This window comes from Ambystoma mexicanum, chromosome 10, assembly GCF_040938575.1.
Source record: "Ambystoma mexicanum isolate Mex_15411 chromosome 10, UKY_AmexF1_1, whole genome shotgun sequence".
Lineage (NCBI taxonomy): Eukaryota > Metazoa > Chordata > Amphibia > Caudata > Ambystomatidae > Ambystoma > Ambystoma mexicanum.
Window position 1 is genome coordinate 331,169,835 of NC_090932.1, and position 19,708 is coordinate 331,189,542.

Genomic DNA, 19,708 nt, shown 5'->3' on the forward strand with positions numbered 1-19,708 from the left:
GTTAGATCTGGAGACGTCCTTCCTTGCTGCAATGCATCGCTGAGTTGAAGACGGCATCATAATTCCCCAGGACCTCATCCACCAGGATGTCAACTTCTTTGGATTTGAAGTTGACAGCCCTCTGCCTTGTTGCCATGGTATTGCCCAGGTCACAGGTATATGATGTGGACATGGCAACCCCTAAGGCAGGTGTGGGTTGGTAGGCTGGTCCTCGAGATGGGCTGTGGAGCAGTGGTGGTGGTATGTGAAGGTGGGAGTCCAGCCTAACAGCTGAGGTGGTCACAGGGATGGAGACGGGAGTATAGGCAATGGTTGGAAAGCAGGCACCACAAAACAGTGCAGGTGGGCAGCAGGCACTCACACAGAACAGGCAGCAGTGGATGGCAACTTTGGAGGCAGTACAGGGCAAGGGGAGGCAGGTAGCGTGGCACGGAGGCAGGAGAGTGGGTCTTCCGTGTGTAGCTCGAAAGGCAGCCAAAAATTAAAGGCCCTTTGCACGTGAGTTACTTGACATGCGCTGCACACAGCGCTCTGACGCACCTCACGGCATTGACAGGGGTATATAAGGACGAGTAAACGCATCCCTGGCTGTGCGCGCGAAGAAATGAAAACGGAATATTATTGTTTCCACTTATTTTTGGTGGCCACATGCAATCCGTTCCCTTTAGGTAGCATACTGTGCTATTTTTGGGGGTGGGGGTTGTACTTTTTTCAGTTTTTTCTTTCCCCCTTTATGAGGGACGCGGTCTGTCGCATACTGCAAATCACATACCTCTTTTTTCATTGTCGGAAGCTTTCCAGGTGTCGCATATGCACTATTTGTGTTATTGAGTGCCACTGCGTATTGAGTACCGCTTATTTTTCATGTTTGGGGTACTTTTGAGCCTTGCTGGACCACACATCTACGTCGTACACCACGTAGACTGTTCCCTGACTAACATTTCCCAGGACAATAAGTTGTGTGTGCCTCCCATTCATCCATTACACCAGCAACATGGTTGGAAAGGCCCCAAAAGTGAAAGAGGGCTCAGGAGGTTGGGTGGGGTGATGGTGGTGAAACACCTGCCCCAGCCCCAGGTGGTTGGGGAAGTGGTGGTGATACACCTGCCCCAGCCCCAGGTGGTGGGGGAAGTGGTGGTGACACACCAGCCCCAGCCCCAGGAGGACAAGGCAGGCCCCAGTCCAAAGGTGGCCTGGCTCCTGGATGCCAAAGTGGTTCAAGCCAGACAGGGGTAGCTCAAACCCCCCCTGCCACTCATTGCAGGAAAGGATGCCCTGCAGAGCAGAGAGAGGCTCAACCCCAAGACACGGCACAAGACACTTTTCCGCACAGGAAGAAGAACTTCTCTGATGAGGAGCTCCAGGTCCTGATTGACTATGTGACCGATAACCATTGTGACATGTGCCTATCTGTGGGAAGCACATGTACAGTCACACAACGTATGGTGCATTGGCAGCGTGTCACAAACAGATAAATGCCTTAGCGGTGCGCACAGTGGAACAGGTCATCAAGCACTGGAATGATCTCATCCGTCGCACCAAGTACAAGCTCAGTGTCAACCTAACCTCTGCACTGGCAACTGGAGGGGGGCCACCAGAGGAGGACAAGATAACAGTGCATGAAGACGCCATGAGCCTATTTATCCTTATTGAGCAGGTGCAAGGCGTGGGAGGCCTGGAGAATTATGAGGACATATCAGGTGAGTGTCCGTCATTGCACCTCCTGTGTTTTGCCAGTCATGCATCACCCACACCAATTGTGTATTTGGATATCTGGCAGCATTTGTAAGACTGCCCCAGGTAAACCATGTTCTGTTACATACAAACTCATGACAATCGACCATCATACTGGGCTTAGCCCGTGTGGCAGCCATTCGTGGCACATGTCTGTGTGACAGGACACATCCACACAGGGTACTCCCCCGGTACTTGGGAAACATGTGACACCAACAAGTAGTGTTCATTACTGTATTCCTGTTGCGTTTCTCTCAGCACTGCTAGACTTGTATGCCATGTCATGCAGAGATTCATGTTCCTTTTGTCACCTGCTCCTATGGGTTTCCTTGTCACGATGCATATATGAGCTGTCTGTCAATGCACATTGTCGTGTTCAAAGAGTGTTGTTGCATGAGTGTCCCCAGACCACATTCACATTGACTCAAGCCCAGAAGCCCAGAGCCACAGAGAGCCTACTAATTGTGGTGCATGCTCCTTCTCACTCTTCAACACTCTGTGCCCACTCAATGTGGTCACCACCCTCACCCTCTTGTGAATTGTTGGGCTTTGTTGGCATCGCAAAATCCACTCCCCATCTCACTGCACGTCAGAGACCCTTTCCACACCTTGCTGTCAGTCTTCATTGTCTCCTGTTCCCTGTCCCAGACCTGATTAGTGTGTAATGTGTTGACCGTGGTGTTGTCTGTGAATATCGATGTCTGGACGTTCCCATATGCTGTCATTGTACATTGAAATGTCACATGTGCATTAGTATTCCCCTGGTATGTGTGGCGACTTGACAGTTGAATGTCTCCTCATTGTGCATTTACAACACAATCTCGGACACACTCTCAGGCTTTTTTCTAGCATGAGATGACAGTTCAGCTTTTAACCCTCAAGCTTTAAGTTATCCGGGCCTTCGATGGCCAAGTCTCATTTCACTTGAAAGTCTCTTGCCTTCTAGGACCTGATGTGTTCAAACAACAAAACAAAAGTTCCTTTAACAAATGAAAGTTCTTTTCCAAGGTTCGCTGGGTGATGGATTTACCCCTGGGTCCCCATCGCCTGGGCGTTGACCCTTCTCAATTTGTATTCCAAAATATACCACAGTTCCTTTATCAAACAACTTTGGGTGATAGTTTCACCCCTGGATCTCCCTCGGTCGGGCTCGGACACCTCTGTCATTTGCAGGATTTCTTTTCCCTTGGCTTCTCAATGTTTTCTCTCACTGTAGAATTTACTTCCCTTTCTCTCGTACCATTTGTAGATCAAAGTATTTCGATTATATGGGGACTTTGCTTGACCATCTGTATGACCACTTTGACCTATTTCGCCAGCCCTCCTATCGCCTTCTGGTACTTGTAGTTTCTCTCATATGGGGCTCGACCAGAGTCTCTTGAGTTATCACCCACGTGGTGCCCGTTTCCCTCTTCTGCTGGTCTCCCCCTCACACTTTTACAGTTCATTCAAAGTTCATCAGCTTTGGTTCAAAAACTTGCCATTTTGCGATTCTCACTCAACACAGCCTGGCTCTTATCGGTTCGCCCCTCAATTCACCGGCTGTGATGAACCGCTTGGTTTTTGGCTTCTCTGGAGTCAAGGCCGGTACCACGGGTGTGGGAGCTTCCCTCGCTCCTGCTTATAAGCATAGGTTTGCCCCATGTACCGTTGACATCTGCTGCAGGACACTTGTGCTATTGCTTGCGTGCTTAGGCTCTCTTCCACGAAGGTTCTGCAGGCCTGGGGCGAAAAGGGCAAGGTCACTTGTCTCCTTGCCACCCTCTTGCTTCCTGCTGCCTTTCTCCTTCTTTTGAACAGCTGCATGGTAGCTGTCTCGTTGTGCTGTCTGCTCTGCTCTACTTGCCTGCGCTGTGCTGTCTGGCTCTACCTTTTATCCCTGTGGGGAAGGGAAAGGGCTGTCAGAGGGGAGGGCGTGTGTGTGTGTGTGTGTGTGAGATTCTGATCAATTGCCTGACTTTTCCTGACCCTTGTATTGGGACATGTCAGGTAAACAGCTCTGGTGTTAGTCCGTTGTCCTTTGTGTTGTTCGAAAGTGTTAAAGTTAGAAAGGGGGCAGTGGTTTGGAATGTCCTCTGTAAGAGGATGGGGAAAGGGTATAACAGGAAGGGAGATACTGCATCTCAACTGTCGGTGTCCCACTCCCACTGCCCGAGGACCCACCATCCAGGTGATCCTCTCTCACTGGTCCACCCCCAGGAACTTGATCCATTAGCGATGGCCGTGTCAGGTTTCTCACATACCCTTCCTCTATGCGATATAGCCACATTTGTTTCACAGGGGAACCGGGAAAGAAAATCCATGTTTCCCTGGTCTTTTCCTTTCTGGTGTTCCACAGTGAAACAATAGGGCTGTAAATCTAAAAACCATTGCATGACCCGAGTGTTGGCCTCTTTGCGTATCCTAATTCATACTAAGGGTGAGTGGTCGGTAACCGGAGTGAACTTTCTTCCTAATAGATAGTACCTGAGATGGATAGTGGTCCACTTGATGGCTAGGGCATCTAGTTCCACCACAGAGTGATTTTTCTCACGTTGGAATAACTTGCGACTGGTGTATTGTTTGGGGCGTCTAATCCGTCGTAAATTTGATATAGGATGGCTCCTAACCCTGTAAGGGAGGCGTCTGCCTCCAACACAAACTCCTTCGAGAAGTCGACTACATTCATGTTTGGGTTTTGGCATAGTGTTTGTTTTAAGATGTTATAGCATACCTTGTCGTCCTCGCTCCACTGAAGTTTCTGGGGATTCAGCATTTTAAGTTTATCTGTCAAATGTGTCATTTTATCCGAATAGTTGGGGATACATTTACGGTAATAACTTGTTAACCCATGGAAAGCTCTAAGGTCTTTTTTGGCCTTGGGAGTTGGAGTATCCAAGACAGCTTTTACTTTTTTATGTTGGGGCTGTACAGTTCTATTTCCTACAAAGAAGCAAAGATATTTCACAGCAGAGTGGGCTAATCTGCATTTAGCTGGATTTGCAGTTAGACCAGCATTCCTAAGAACCTTCATGATGGTATAAAGATAGAAGAGATAGTCTTCCCAGGTCTTACTATAAATGACAATATCATCAATGCAAGCCCCACAAAATTCTGAATAGGGTTGTAGGCGGTTATAAATAAGACTTTGGAACGTAGCTGGTGCACCGTGTAGACTGAAAGGCAGGACTTTAAACTGGAATAACCATAGGGTTGTTGAAAACACAGTTCTTTCCTTATCTGGCCCATATACTGGGACTTGCAGTACCCCTTGGTTAAATCTAGGGTAGATAAATAGGTGGCTGTTCCTAGTTTATGTCAAGCACCAGTGATACCTCCCGCTGAACCTCCTCACCTGGATCTTCGGTTGAACTGTTGTGGGTCTCTGTCTTCTTCTTTCAATAAGGTTTCTTGGAGTCTTCTCCTTTCTTTTCCTTCTTCTTCTCGTAGAGGTAGGGCCACCTTGACCGGATATGGAATACCAGACAAGAGGAACCCCGAGGAGCAAGCCCCCAGTTAGGGAAAAAGCCTTGCAGCACCAAAAAACCCTGAATAGATGTTGGTAGTCGAGTCGGAGGCAAAGGCACTTCTGGGACTTCTGCCCGGCCTTCAGAAGGAGGAATTCCGAATGTAACGAAACTCTGGGACTTTGAGCAGATTTCAGCCTACCCAAACTTGGCTGAGGCCAGGATCGGGAAATAGAGTCAGGTAAGTCTTCCAGCGCAGGGCTGGGAATGGAACACTGAAATATGGAGGACGGCTGGCCAATAGCAAAAAAGGGTTAACAGACACGGAGAGACCTCTGAGAGTCCTCTGAAAACAGGCACGTACAGCTGGACAGCGCCATAAGAAAAAAAAAGCTGGAGAGAGGGAGAGACGGGATATGGAGCTGCCGCAGAGAATGCTGAGAACACTGAAGCAAAAGTGAAGCCAGGAGCAGTGGTTAGGAAAGCCGAATGCTTCGGAGAAAAAAATCACTGTAGATGGCACAGAGAGGGAAAATCACTGGATAAAGGAAAGTAGAACTAGCGTCTCACCGGAGTTAATGGTTGCAACACATTGATCCACCAGCCCAAAGCCGAGAAGTAATTGCGGCGGCCATCTTTGAAATTAACTAGACCACTACCAGGCAAAACGGGAGACAGGGTGACGGCTCGCTAATGGAGTCTCCAATGTTACCAGCATTTCCACAGGTGCAGCATGACAGTATGACCCTTCTTTATCGGAGGTCCCAGAGGTTTGCCGGGATGTTGCTGATGAAAGCATCTGATGAGTCGAGGAGCATGGATATGACTCCTAGTTTCCCAAGTTCTCTCAGCAACAGAGTACCCTTTCCAGTGTACAAGATATTGAAGGGTACCACATCTGTACCTAGAGTCAATCAACCTTGATACCGTGTATTCTTCAGCTTCCTGGGGTTCGGATGTTCTGAAACCTGGAGTCTTCCGCCTATAAGGGTCATCTACGTACTCCTTCAGGAGGGAAGAATCGAACACAGGTTGTACTCTTCTCAGGCTGTTGGGCAACTGTAGGCGGAAAGCCACTGGATTAACCTTGGAGGGTATAGGATAGGGCCCGAGGAACTGGGGTGAGAATTTCCCAGCATGGACCCACTGAGGAAGGAGTTTGGTGGATAACCATACCAGGGTACCCTTGCCCCAAGAATGGTTATTCCTCCTTTTCTTGTCCGCCCAGAACTTATAGCCCCCTCTACTGTTTTCTAGGGACTGGAGTGCTTCCTTATGGGTCTGTTTTAGGTTGGTCAACAGGTGATCTATGGCTGGATACTTGGTAGGTATTGACACAGTGAAGGGGAGATGCCGTGGGTGAAAATCATAGGTACAAAAAAAGGACTCATGCCTATGGTGGTATGTTTGGTGTTGTAGGCGAATCCCACCATAGGAAGGAAATTTGCCCAGTTGTCCTGCTCTTGGTTGCAGAAGCAACGTAGGTAATGCTCATGGGTGGAATTGAGACTTTCTGTCTGGCCGTTACTTTGCGGGTGGTATCCAGATGATAGCCCCCGTTGGATGCCTAGCTGCTTGCACAATGAAGACCAAAAGGTCGAGGTAAACTGTGATCCTCGGTCTGACACTATGGTGCGAGGGATTCCATGTAGCCTGACAATGAATCGCAAGAATACTGTAGCAGTCTCTGGTGCAGAAGGAAGTCCCCGGAGAAGTGAAAAATGAGCCATCTTACTTTAGGTATCTACAGTAACCATAATAGCTGTGTTGCCTCGTGAGGGCGGGCGGTTCCACTATAAAATCTGTAGACAGATGTTCCCAGGGTCTTGAAGGCAGATTCGCCTGTTGGAGTAGAGGCTTGGAGATGGAGTGTTTGTTGGACACACAAATGGGACAGGCGCATACGTAAGTCTTGACGTCCTTGTGAAGTAAAGGCCACCAGAAGTTCCTAGACAGCAGGTCCAAAGTTTCCCTCTGTCCCTTGTGTCTTGCTGTAGGGAGGTCATGACAACATGAAATTACCTTGATCTGTAGGGTCTTCAAATGCAGGAACAGAGCCTTGTTGTGTAGGTAAAGTGCTTCTATCTTCTGCAATGGATGTGTAGGAAGCCAAGGAACCTGGGTCTTACTGGTATAGACCCTTATAAGAAGGTGTTAATCCTGGCTAGAAACTTCTTTCCTCGAAGCAATCTTTAATGTCCTTGGTATTCACCTGGGTCGTCTCCGAGACTACGAGACAGGGCATCCGACCAATGCGTTCTCAGTTCCCAGGAGATAGGTTATGTTGAAGTCAAATTGCGTGAAGAAATATGCCCAACGGGCATGACGGGTGTTTCAACATTCCATTTGCTGGAGTATGCGCAGGTTACTGTGGTCGGTGCTGACTAGAAAAGGATGGGCTGCTCCTTATAATAGATGTCTCCACTCCTCACAAGCTTGCCGGATGGCCAGTAATTCCTCTCGCTGGGTGTGAGGGTCAGAGAATAATAGGCCACAGGATGTTCAAGCCCATCCTTGGCTTTCTGCAAGAGTGCAGCACCTAGCGCTCCTCCTGAAGCATCGGCTTCCACAATGAAAGGGGAGGACTGATCCGGTTGAATAAGAATGGGAGCTGTGGTAAAGGAGCATTTAAGTGTACGAAAGGCTTTGTCTGCCTCCTGGTTCCATTCAAATTTTACTCCCTTCCTCAGTAGAGAGGTGATGGGCAAGACAATGTTGGAGAATCTGGGCATGAAATGCCTATAAAAATGTGCCATGCCGAGAAAGCGTCGAGGATCTATTACATTCCTGGGTTCATGCCACTACAGTACTGCCTTGATCTTCCCGCGGTCCATCTGCACTCCATCTTTAGAGAGAATAAACCCCAGATATAAGACAGAGGACACTTCGAAGGAGCATTTTACCGGCTTGGCAAACAACTGATTGTCTCGAAGACGGTGTAATACCTCTCTGACATGTCTCTTATGTTCGGGTAATGTGGTTGAAAAGATCAATATATCATCAAAATAGATGACCACTGAGATGTAGAAGAGATCAGCGAAGACCTTGTCAACAAAGCATTGGAACACCGCAGGGGCATTAACGAGACCAAACGGCATCACTTGGTATTCAAAAAGTCCCAGAGGGGTCTGAAAGGCTTTCTTCCATTCATCACTCCTCCTTATTCTTAACAGATGGTATGCCTCCAGGAGATGCAGTTTAGAGAAGACTGTAGAGCTCTGTACTGCCTCCAGTCCATTATTGATCAAAGGCATTGGATATCTGTCCCGTATAGTGAGATGGGTTAAGACCGCGATAATCGATGCAAGGACAAAGCTTTTGCGTGTTCCGAATAGCACAGAGCGTCTGGTACCAATTCGATGGCACAATCCTCCGGTCGGTGAGGAGGCAAAATACAGGGAACCCTGTCTTCAAAGACCTCTGAGAACTCCTGATAGTGGATTGGTATGGACTGAATGACTGAGGTAGACAAGAAGACCTCCCTTCCTTCCTGTGGTCTAGGAATTTTTTGATCAAAACAGTGCTTACTGCAGTAGAAGGACTTAAAAAATATTGTGTTGGTGAACCAGTCTATTCCAGGATTATGGTGGCGCAGCCACGGAATCCCCAGTACAATGAGGAAGTGGGCTGCCCGAATGACATCAAATACCAGGCTTTCCTGATGACTAAACATGGAAACCTGGATGGGTCTTGATTCCAGCACTATGGGTCCTGCGGTAAGTGGGGAGCCATCCACCCCTTCGACTTGGATGGGCTTCTTCTTGTCTTGTAGGGGTATGTTGTTCTCCTTGGCCCAAGAGACATCTATAAAGTTCCCAGATGTCCCACAGTCAAGCATAGCCAACACTTCCAGGGAGGTAAGGGTGCGACGTGTAACCAGACTTGAAAGACCCTGAGTCTGTTGTCTTCTCTTTCTTCCTCCCGTTTAGTGGTGTTGCAGGGACTTGATCACCCCCAAGCCTTTCCCTGCCTAGGATCGGGGTGTAGCGTTTCCCTGTTGCCGAGGAGGGACTTCGGGACCATTCCTCAAAAGATGTTTAGATGACCCACAGTACATATACAAACCCTGATCGTGACGTCTGTTGCGTTCCTCTGACATTAATGGCACTCGTGCAGTGCCAATCTGCATCGGTTCCTCTCCTGGAGTTCTTTCCATTGGTACAGAAGGATTACTTGTAGGTGGTGGATAGGCCCTGGTCTTCCTTCTTTTTTGCCAGCATTCAGTTAGACCAAATTCAATCTGTAGAGCAAGAGTAACTAGTCCTGAAAGGTCACCGGTCTTGCCACTCGTACAAGCTCGTCTTTGATGTCCTTGTGAAGTCCCCTCATGAACAAGGTTTGCTGGGCAGAATCCGGCCATCCGGCATCAACGGACAACTTCTGGAAGGTAGACACATAGGACTGCACGTCTTGTGATCCTGGCTTAAGATCTAGCATGGCTTCATAAGAATAATATTGTACTTCAGGCCTATAGAATCTGGCCTAAATAGTTGGATGAATAAGGCTTAGTCATTCATGGCTGGGTCCGAGTGGGTGATCAAGGGAGTAGCCCAGGCCAACGCATTGCCGACCAGATTAGAGACGAGAAAGCCTACCCTGGCTCTGTCCTGTTCGCATGCTCTGGGTCGGAAGGTAAAGTACACGAGGCATGCATCTAGGAATTGTTACGCTCACCTGGTCTCTGTGGGGACGTTGGGGCACGGTCGCAGCCCTCCCAGGATCTGGCTCCCCTGGATCAGGCCTCTTCCCCTGCTCCTGTGTTGTGAACTGCTCTGATGGTTGGAACTGCCCCTGAAAGGATACGAGAGGACATGAGGATGCTGTGATATGACTGTTGTTCTCGAACCATACTTCCCAGAACGTGGTGAGCATGCGTTTGCCCATATAGTCTCACCTGTTAGACTATGATGATGTTACGCTTACCTGGCTTCCACTGGGGCGTTGGGGCGTGGTTGGAGCCCTCCCTTGACCTGGCTCCTCGAAATCATCTTCCCCTTCTGAGAGTGGTTGGAGAGGAGAATGGAGTGGGTGTATCGCGACTTCCCCCAGCCCTTTCCTGCCAGAATAGAGTGGGCAAGCACTTTCCCATAGACGCTCACCTGTAATTTTGTGATGAACAACTATCCGTCCTGCTTTTCTTAGCTGGGGCGCGTAGAACGGACCAAGTTACTTCACTGGCCCGTGGGGGGTGTTGATCCAGACCAGCTGCGACCAATCCACGTATAAGTAAGTCTTTGGTATGATTATAGTTCGATTAGAGTGTTTGTATTCCGTTTAAATAGTTATTCTTGCAATGTCTCATTCCATTTCCATAGGTACGGGAAGTGAATCTGGATCGAAGAGAGTCTGGAAGACCCTAGAGGCTGATGGAGTTCCAATAGTGACAGGTAAGATGGTCTTTATAAGGGAGCTTTAGTCTCTTGTATTTTGCGGCAATGTGAATGCATATGAGTCCTAACCTGTTTGTTCTTGTTTCCTCGTAGGTGCCAGGCAAACGATGAAGAATGGTGTCCGCTTCCTCGATGAAGATTGCAGGAGGAAGTCGCCGACTCCGACCGTGATGGAATGGAGGCAAGAAGAAGAGTCCGGCACAGGTCGCAATGAGTTGCAGGTGAGAGGAGCGCGGCTGGCAACAGGTAAGAAGTACGCTCAGCGATGTAGCGGCTGGCAACAGGTAAGATGCGCGCTCAGCGATGTAGCAGCTGGCAACAGGTAAGATGTGCGCTCAGCGATGTATAGGCTGGTAGAAGGCAGGGTGCGCATCCAGAGATTGAGCGGCTGACAGCAGGTAAAACGCGTCTAAAGCGATTGAGTAGCAAAAGTGAAGACGCTCGCAGAGATGGGACGGAAGACTTCAGGTAAGAAGAGTTCTCAGGAGAATCTCCAGGATGAGGCTGTGGAATCCAGAGAGGCACCGGTAAGTACATCAAAGAGTGTTACGCTGCTTGGAAGCAGTATAACACAAAGCGAGGGCACGTGGATGGGCTGGCCTTATATAGGCTGTTCAGGCCCCTCCCATTAGCTCCACCTACCAACTCCACCTTGCCTTTCTCTGGGCCTGTAGCACGTGCCTTCCAGTTCTGATCCATGGCCACGACCGGTCCATCTGCACACACCCTAGGCCTAGAGTGTGCAGAGCACACTTTAAGATGAGCCTGGCGCCAGAGGCACCAGGACTGGGTCCAATGGGACCCCGGGGATGAGGAAGGACTGGCCCCATGACTAGGGGCCATGACAGATGATGAGCTCTCCGTCCTGCTTCTCAAGTGCAGGGGCGCTCTGATTGGGCCTAGTTCCTTCACTGGCCCTTGTGCGTGTTAGCCCAGACCAGCTGTGACTGATCCACTTCTAAGGTAAGTGTTCTTCAACAATGATTATTGTCCGTTTTCGTTAGCAATGTCTTTTCCACATGATTAGTGTTCATATCCCTAACAATGGGCCTCATTACACGTTGTGCGGTAAGGGTTTACCGGTACCGGTAAGGGTACCAGTACCGGTAAACACTTACCGCCTTACTACGAGGTCCCTTTGCGGGTCCTCCCATAACGCCTGGTTTTTCCAGGCGTTAAGGACGGGACCCGCAAAGGGACCTTGGTGCTAATTATGGTACCGCAATTTGCGGTACCGTAATTAGCCCCTTCACCATTAACATGGAGCCCTATGGGGCTGACTGGCAATGGTGAAGGGGCAATGGTGGATGGCGGAATTAGCGCCCCCACTCACCTTGGAATATGGCGCTAATTCCGCCATCCACCAAGGCAGACCCGGTAAGGGACCGGCGGCAACCATGGCGCTAATAGCGCCATGGTTTACCGCATAACGTGTAATTAGGCCCAATGTCTTTCTTTCTCCCCAGTAGGTGATGAAGGGAAGGCCCAGCAGAGTCGCGTTGCTGGAAGTGAGCCCGAATGGAGCCCTGAGGAGTTTACAAAGTCCCAAATAAATGGTAAGTTTGAGCCCTAAGGTCAGTGCAAGGATTATGTAGCGCGCAACCTTAGCGAATTGTCTTTGTGTGGGTTTCTGACCTTAATTATCCTTCTCTCCTGCAGGTATGGCCTGACAACGCCTGACGAGGAGCAGTTGTCTGAAGATCTGTCGGCGGGTGATGGATGACTGTAGATGCGAGGATGCTGGCCGAGAAGATCTCCCGCATAAGCGTTTGGACTGCGGAACAGGTAAGGAACGCTGCAGGCGGTAGTAATGTTGGAGTCAGGTAAGTGGGCTCTAAGCAATGGTAGAGGGTGTTGCTGAAAGCAGGTAAAATGCGCTTTAGGCGAAAGTAGGATGCTTTTCGGGTGATGGTTTTGCTGGAAACAGGTAAGATGCACTTCAGCAATGGTTTTGCTGGAAACAGGTAAGATGCGCTTCAGCAATGGTTTTGCTGGAAACAGGTAAGAAGCGCTTCAGCAATGGTTTTGCTGGAAACAGGTAAGATGCGCTTCTGCGATGGCTTTGCTGGAAAACAGGTAAGAGGCGCTTCAGCGATGGTTTTGCTGGAAAACAGGTAAGAAGCGCTCCATGCGGCGGTGAGCGTTACGCTGCACGAGCAGACTAACGCGAAGCGCTGGCATGCGGGTGGGGCAGGCTTAAATAGCCTGGTCCCAGCCACACCCCTATTGCTCTGCTTGATGCCTCCACCATGCCACTCCCAGAACCCACGCCCGGCCTGGGTGCACGTGGGGACTCAGCAAGAGATGAAATAGCATGTGCACTAGGAAAAAAGTGTGTAGAGCACACTTTCTCATGAGCCTGGTGCCAAAGGTGCCGGGACTGGGTCCAACTGGACCCTTTAAGTGATGTCAGTTGTGGTTCTTGCCCTGTGGCCATGAAAGCACTCCCCCTCAAGGCCCCTCTCACGGGCATCCTCAGTCCGAGTCTTGGTTTGGTGGGATTATTACGATGAAATTGTCTAACTAGCCGTGGGGCATGGACAAATTCACTAGGCTCCCATGTTCGGTCTTGAGGTCCATAACCTTTCCAATCTATCAGGTAGTACAGTCTGGTTTGTACTACCTTGGAATCCAAAATGTTTTTGACTTCATATTCCGGTCCCCTTCTATGATGTTGGGTTCGGGTGGTGTTTCGACCCCAGTACCTGGCTTCATAGGTTTTAAGAGATAGACATGGAATACCGGATGGATCTGCATATTAGTTGGCAAATCAAATTTCATGGCAGCAGGATTAATGATGGCCTTGATGGGATATGGTCCTAGGTACCTAGGCCGGAAGGCTCGGGTCCTTTCAATGGAATGTTCTTGGACGCCAACCAAACCTTATCCCCAACTTGATAATGTGGGGCCTTCCTTCGATGTCGGTCTGCACATTTTTTCTGCTGTTCTTTGGCCCTGGTTAGAGTCTCTGCTGCCTCTTTAAGGGTTCAAGAGATAGTCTTGTGCAATGTTGTGACTGCTGGCATTTCCAAGTCGTCAAGTGAATCAAAGGTGGACGTTCGAGGATGCCGGCCTTGCACTGTATAGAACGGGGACTGTCCGGTGCTAGTGTGGATGGAGTTATTGTAGGCAAATTCGGTCAACCAGAGGAGGTTTTTCCAAGGCTCCTCAGTTTGTTGCAGCATGCACCTTAGGTATTGCTCCAAGGTCTGATTGGTCCTCTCAGTTTGACCATCGGTTTGGGGATGATGACTCGTGGATAACCAGAGGTCAATCTTGGCTATTTTGCAGCATCTCCTCCAGAGAGCAGAGACGAATTGTGTTCCGCAATCTGAAATTAATACCGACGGCAAACCATGTAACTTGACAACCTGCTCCAAAAACACAGTGGCAAGGGAGGAAGCATTAGGAAGCCCCTTTAATGGAATAAAATGGGCCATTTTGGAGAATAAGTCCACAATAACCAGGATTGTGTTAAATCCGTTGGAGTGGGGAAAGTTGGTGATAAAGTCCATAGACAGCGTATGCCATGGTGCTGGTGGTACAGCCAAAGGACGTAATAACCCTGTGGGACTTTGCTTCTGAGATTTATTTTGTGCGCATACACCACAGGTGGCGATCAATTGGGCAACGTCTCTTCTCCAGGTTGGCTACCAATAGCCCTTTTGGATCTTGGCCCGAGTCTTGGCGATTCCAGGATGTCCTTCCACTAATGATTCATGGTAATTTGCTATTATCTGATCTTGCATTTTTTTGTCCTGAATATATAGTCTTCCTTGAAAATAGGGTAGATCATCCTTGATGGAGTATTGGTCTCCCTGAGCTAACCACTCCTGTTGTGCAGTTAGGGTCATCCGAGATCGAAGATCAGTTTTTAAATCTTCCAAACAGGTGGTTGCAGCGATTTGGTTCTAAATTCGTTCTTCGGGAATAACGGCTCAGATGTTGCAAAGGCTTCTTTGTCTTCTCCCATACGTGATAGGGCATCGGCTTTCCCATTGCGCACTCCTGGTCTGTACGTAATGACAAAATCGTATTCTCCAAAGAAAAGGGCCCAGCGGAGCTGGCGTGAGGATTGGGCCCTGGCTGTTTTTAAATACTGTAGATTACGGTGATCTGTAATCACTGTGACCGTGTGTCTGGCTCCCAGAAGATAGTGTCTCCATGTTTTGAAGGCTCCGTTGATTGCTAACAGTTCCTTGTCAGTAATTGCATAGTTTAACTGCTGTGCTGATAACTTACGGGACCAGATTGCTATGGGATGTAGTTGTCCTGTATCCCTGATCTCTCTGCGACAAGACGGCTCCCATGTCTATGCTGGAGGCGTCTGTTTTGACCACATATGGCAGGTGGGGACGGGGGTGCAGAAGAACCGGCACTGAGCTGAAGGCCAGTTTCAGTTCCTGGAAAGCCTTTTCTACCTCGGGGGACCAAAGAAATTTCTTATTCTTTCTTAATAAGGAAGTGATTGGATGAACGATTTGCGAGAACCTGGGGATAAACCGTCGATAATAATTGGCAAATCCGAGCATGCTTTGTACTCCTTTTGTGGATGTTGTGACAGCCACTGAAGGATAGCATCCACTTCTCGTGGGGTAAGCATGAACCCCAAAAATTCCACTTTCGTGACATGGAAGAAGCATTTTTCCAATTTGGCAAACAGCCAATGTTGACAAAGCCTTTCCAGAACTGCTCTTACATGGCCGACATGCTCCTCCTTGGATGTAGAGTAAATAAGAATGTCATCAATGTACATGAGCACGCATATGTCCAACAATTTGTGAAGCACGTCGTTCATGAAGAATTGGAACACTGCCGGGGCATTACATAATCCGAAGGGGATGACCTGATATTCGAAAAGTCCATATTTGGTTCGGAATGCTGTTTTCCATTCGTCTCCCTTTTTAACGTTCATAAGATGGTAGCCCCCTCGTAGGTCCGATTTAGTGTAGATTTGGACATTCTTTACTTGATCTAGCAGCTCCGGAATGAGTGGTAGGGGGTACCTGTTCTTCACTGTGATTTGGTTCAGTGCTCTATAATCTATGCAAGTTGTTAAATCGCCTTCTTTCTTTGGTACAAAGAAAAGAGCTGAGGAGACAGGAGACTTAGACGGGCGGATAAAACTGTTGGCTAGGTACTGATCCAAGTAAGACTTCAGATGCTGGTTTTCTTGCTCTGTTAGAGCGTAAATTCGACTGCAGGGAAGTTGTGCTCCAGACACCAGATCGATCTGGCACTCGTAAAGTCTGTGAGGAGGTAGGGTGTTTGCTTGCTCCTTCTGGAACACATCCTGGTAATCCACATATTACGGGGGTAGGGAACCAGAGAGTCCCAAGATAGATAGATAGATAGTCCCAAGATAGATTTCGTTTTGAGTTCCTTGCTCTTCTCAGGGAAGAGCAAGGAACTTCTGAGGAAGTCGTGCCTCTGGTGTGCTCCGCCTGATGTGTCCACCATAAGCTGCCCTACTAATGCTTTAACGAAACTTTAAACTTTGCAAATCTTGGCACCGGCTCCGGACACTAACCTGATGCTCCTCGAGCTTTTTTGCTGTACCAGGGGCACCTGCTGACCCCGTGAGGCTGCCTGCCACTGCCCGCCACAGACCATCGGAGAGGGAACAAGATGGCGGCTCGGGCACGCTAACCCCCTCGCTTGGCTGAGGCTCTTGGACGCTGCAGCAGCCCTCGCCTGACGCCGGTTGCGGAATTCTTCAGAGCGAAGCCGCATCGGTGCTGTAATAAGGAGCGGCCCCGCCTGCCCGGGGGCTGGTGTGGAGAGCCCCGGAGTCCTGTCCTGGGCGGGTCCTGGCGGATTGAGCGCGCTGCCGGGCGGAGGAGGGGAGGTGGCACTGCACCCCCGGCCTACTACGAGCGAGCCGCCCGAGCGCTCCAGAGCCCGAGGACTATGCAGAGAGAGCAGCAGCCCCGCCTGCGAGCACTGGAGCAGCCCAAAAGAGAGCCCGGTGCGGATCGCTGCCGGAGAGGTGAGCGGGAGGGGGGGGAGCCAGAAGAGAAGCCTGTGGACAGTGCTGGGCTCCAGCGGCCCGTAGCTCTGCGCAACCCATCCCCCTCCAAATATTCCAGGGGTAGGGAACCAGAGAGTCCCAAGATAGATTTCGTTTTGAGTTCCTTGCTCTTCTCATCTTTGTGGTAATAGGGGGCGTGGCTAACCGCCATGTGAGAAAGTCGTGCCTCTGGTGTGCTCCGCCTGATGTGTCCACCATAAGCTGCCCTACTAAGGCTTTAACCAAACTTTAAACTTTGCAAATCTTGGCACCGGCTCCGGACACTAATCTGATGGTCCTCGACCTTTTTTGCTGTACTGGGGGCGCCCGCTGACCCTATGAGGCTGCCCGCCGCGGACCATCGGAGAGGGAACAAGATGGCGGCTCGGGCGCGCTAACCCCCTTGCTTGGCTGAGGCGCTCAGACGCTGAAGCAGCCCTCGCCTGACGCCAGTTGCGGAATTCTCCGCAACGAAGCCGCATCAGCGCTGTAATAAGGAGTGGACCCGCCTGCCCAGGGGCTGGTGTGGAGAGCCCCGGAGTCCTGTCCTGGGCAGGTCCTGTTGGACTGAGCGCGCTGCGAGGCGGAGGAGGGGAGGGGGTGCTGCACCCCCGGCCTACTACGAGCGAGCCGCCCGAGCGCTCCCGAGCCCGAGGACTACGCAGGGAGAGCAGCAGCCCCACCTGCGAGCACTCGAGCAGCCCTAAAGAGAGCCCGGCGTGGATCGGTGCCGAAGAGGTGAGTGGGAGGGGGGAGCCAGAAGAGAGGCCAGTGGACAGTGCTGGGCTCCAGCGGCCCGTAATTGTATGCCACCCCTCCCCCCCAGACACCACGGCGGACCTTCTGCACGGGCGAGCGGCCCCCCCGGCCATCCTCGCGGAACCCACAACCCTTGGGGGAAACAAGCGCAACGCGCGCTGCACCTGCAAGAAGCACCTGGACCCAGGTGGGCCGCGGTGCAGTCGCGGTCCCCCGGGTCTCCCTCATCACTTGGACGAGCAAGGAGAAGTGGAGGACGGCTCATTCAAGCCGCTATATGAGAAGTGCCCACGGAACCCAGTGCAGGACCCCCAAGCTTTTTCACCATGGTGTAAAGGACACAACATACAACAAAGGCCACCTGCTGTTGCCTCCCCTGTGCCCCTCTTCTGGGGTCCGAGGTCAGACTCGCCTGGTTGTCCTCCCTTACTACACCGGATACCTCCGGCACAGAAAACACTGTGTGCAAGTAATTGCAGGCCCACGGCCGGTCTGCAAGATTCTCCTGTGCACCTAAGCCACACATGAGAGGATAGAAGGCATAAGCACGTCCCCCAGGAGGGACTGACTGCAGAGGACACACATATGCTATCACAAGCTAACCTACCTTACTACCTGACGCCTGAGTAGGCTTTGGAATGAGAGTCACCTGAAACCCTGGTGCCCACTCTGCATGTATCCCGCAGCCATCTGCTGGGTCCCACACACCAACCTTGCCCAGCATAAGCGCCACCACGACCAGAACTACGACAGTTGATGCACTATACTGCGCCAACTCTCTCGCCTACGACCCCTGGATCACGCTACTCGCCCCCTGGGGGTCGGGGCGCCCACTCCTGGCAAGATGTCTGTGAAGGGCGCACGGTCTAAGCAGCGCCAGACCACCATCGACACCTTCACGGCTGGTGGTCCCGTGAGCCCCGATCACCCCACTGCGGAAACCATACATTCTAGCCCAACTGAAGCGACAACCGAACCCAGCAACACCCAGATCCTTGAAACTATTAAACTGTTCCAAGCCACAATGGAAAATAAAATAGATGCAGTTGCCACTTACCTGGGTCTCCTCTGCCAGGATGTTCGCTCTTTGGCCAGCAGAACGGAAGCATTGGAAACCCAGGTCCGAGAAAACGTAGAAGCTAAAACCCAACTCCTACATGATGTAGACGAACTTCAACAAAGAGTCAAGAATCTGGAGGATCGAGCCAAGGAGGCTGAAGGGCGTGCTTCTCCGGAACAACATTCGTCTCATGGGATTACCGGAAGGTATTGAAGGCTCTGATCCTACGGATTACGTCGAGAACCTCCTATTGCAGAAAATTGGTGTGGAAAAGCTCTCCCAAGGCTTCACCATTGAGAGAGCCCATAGGTCCCTTGCTAAACGACCGCCACCGGGCACCCCGCCCAGGCCAATGATAGCAAAGGTACTCAATTACAGGGATCGAGAGGTCATTTTGGCTTTTTTGCGATCAGGTGGTCAGATCCAAAGGAACTCTGCAAACATTGCCATCTATCCAGACTATACCTTCCGGGTCCAAATGAAAAGAGCGCAATTCATATACACAAAAGCTAGACTGAAAGCTGTGGGACTGCGTTACATGCTACTATGACCTTCAAGATTGAAAGTTATACACAATAATAAAGCCCACCTGTTTGACACACCAGCCCAGGCCCGAGACTGGATGGATGCACTGCAACTTCCAGACATCGAAGACAAAAAACGGAGGCCGTGCTAAGCTCACATCTATCAAGCTCAGGAACATCCTTCCTGTCCACAATAGCCCAACTGCAGAACAATGAAGCCTAAGTACAGCTGGAATGATCCTCCTTAAGAAGACATTGGACCCAACTGTCCCTCTACCCCCAGGTAGTTCCTTTAGGGTACACTTACCCACCCGTAGGGCACCCGAAGACCAATGTGTGATCCAACAGAGCGGAAACAGGACTGTCATAACGGGGGGAACCCCACTGGACTTGTTCAAAGTTGGGGGAGTTTACAGTTATCGGGGGGAGGGAAATGGGGTGTTGATATCAAAGTTGAGATTTTGAAACGGGAAACACCAAGACCACGGAGAAACTTCACATACAGCGAGCCAGCAGCTAGACCTCGTTTAAACACTGCCGCATCCATGCATACCTGAGACGGTGCAGGGTTGGGGTCGCTATGCTCCAAGAGACACATCTAACCCGTAATAAACTGGAGACATTAGCCAAGACATGGCGGGGCACCCTGATTGGATCCTCTTACTCCTCCTATGCCAGGGGGTGTCCTGATATGGATCGACCCGACCATCTCCTTCAGGCTGATAAGCACTAAAACTGACGACGAGGGCAGGATGGCGCACATACACGGCTCCATTGAAAACAAG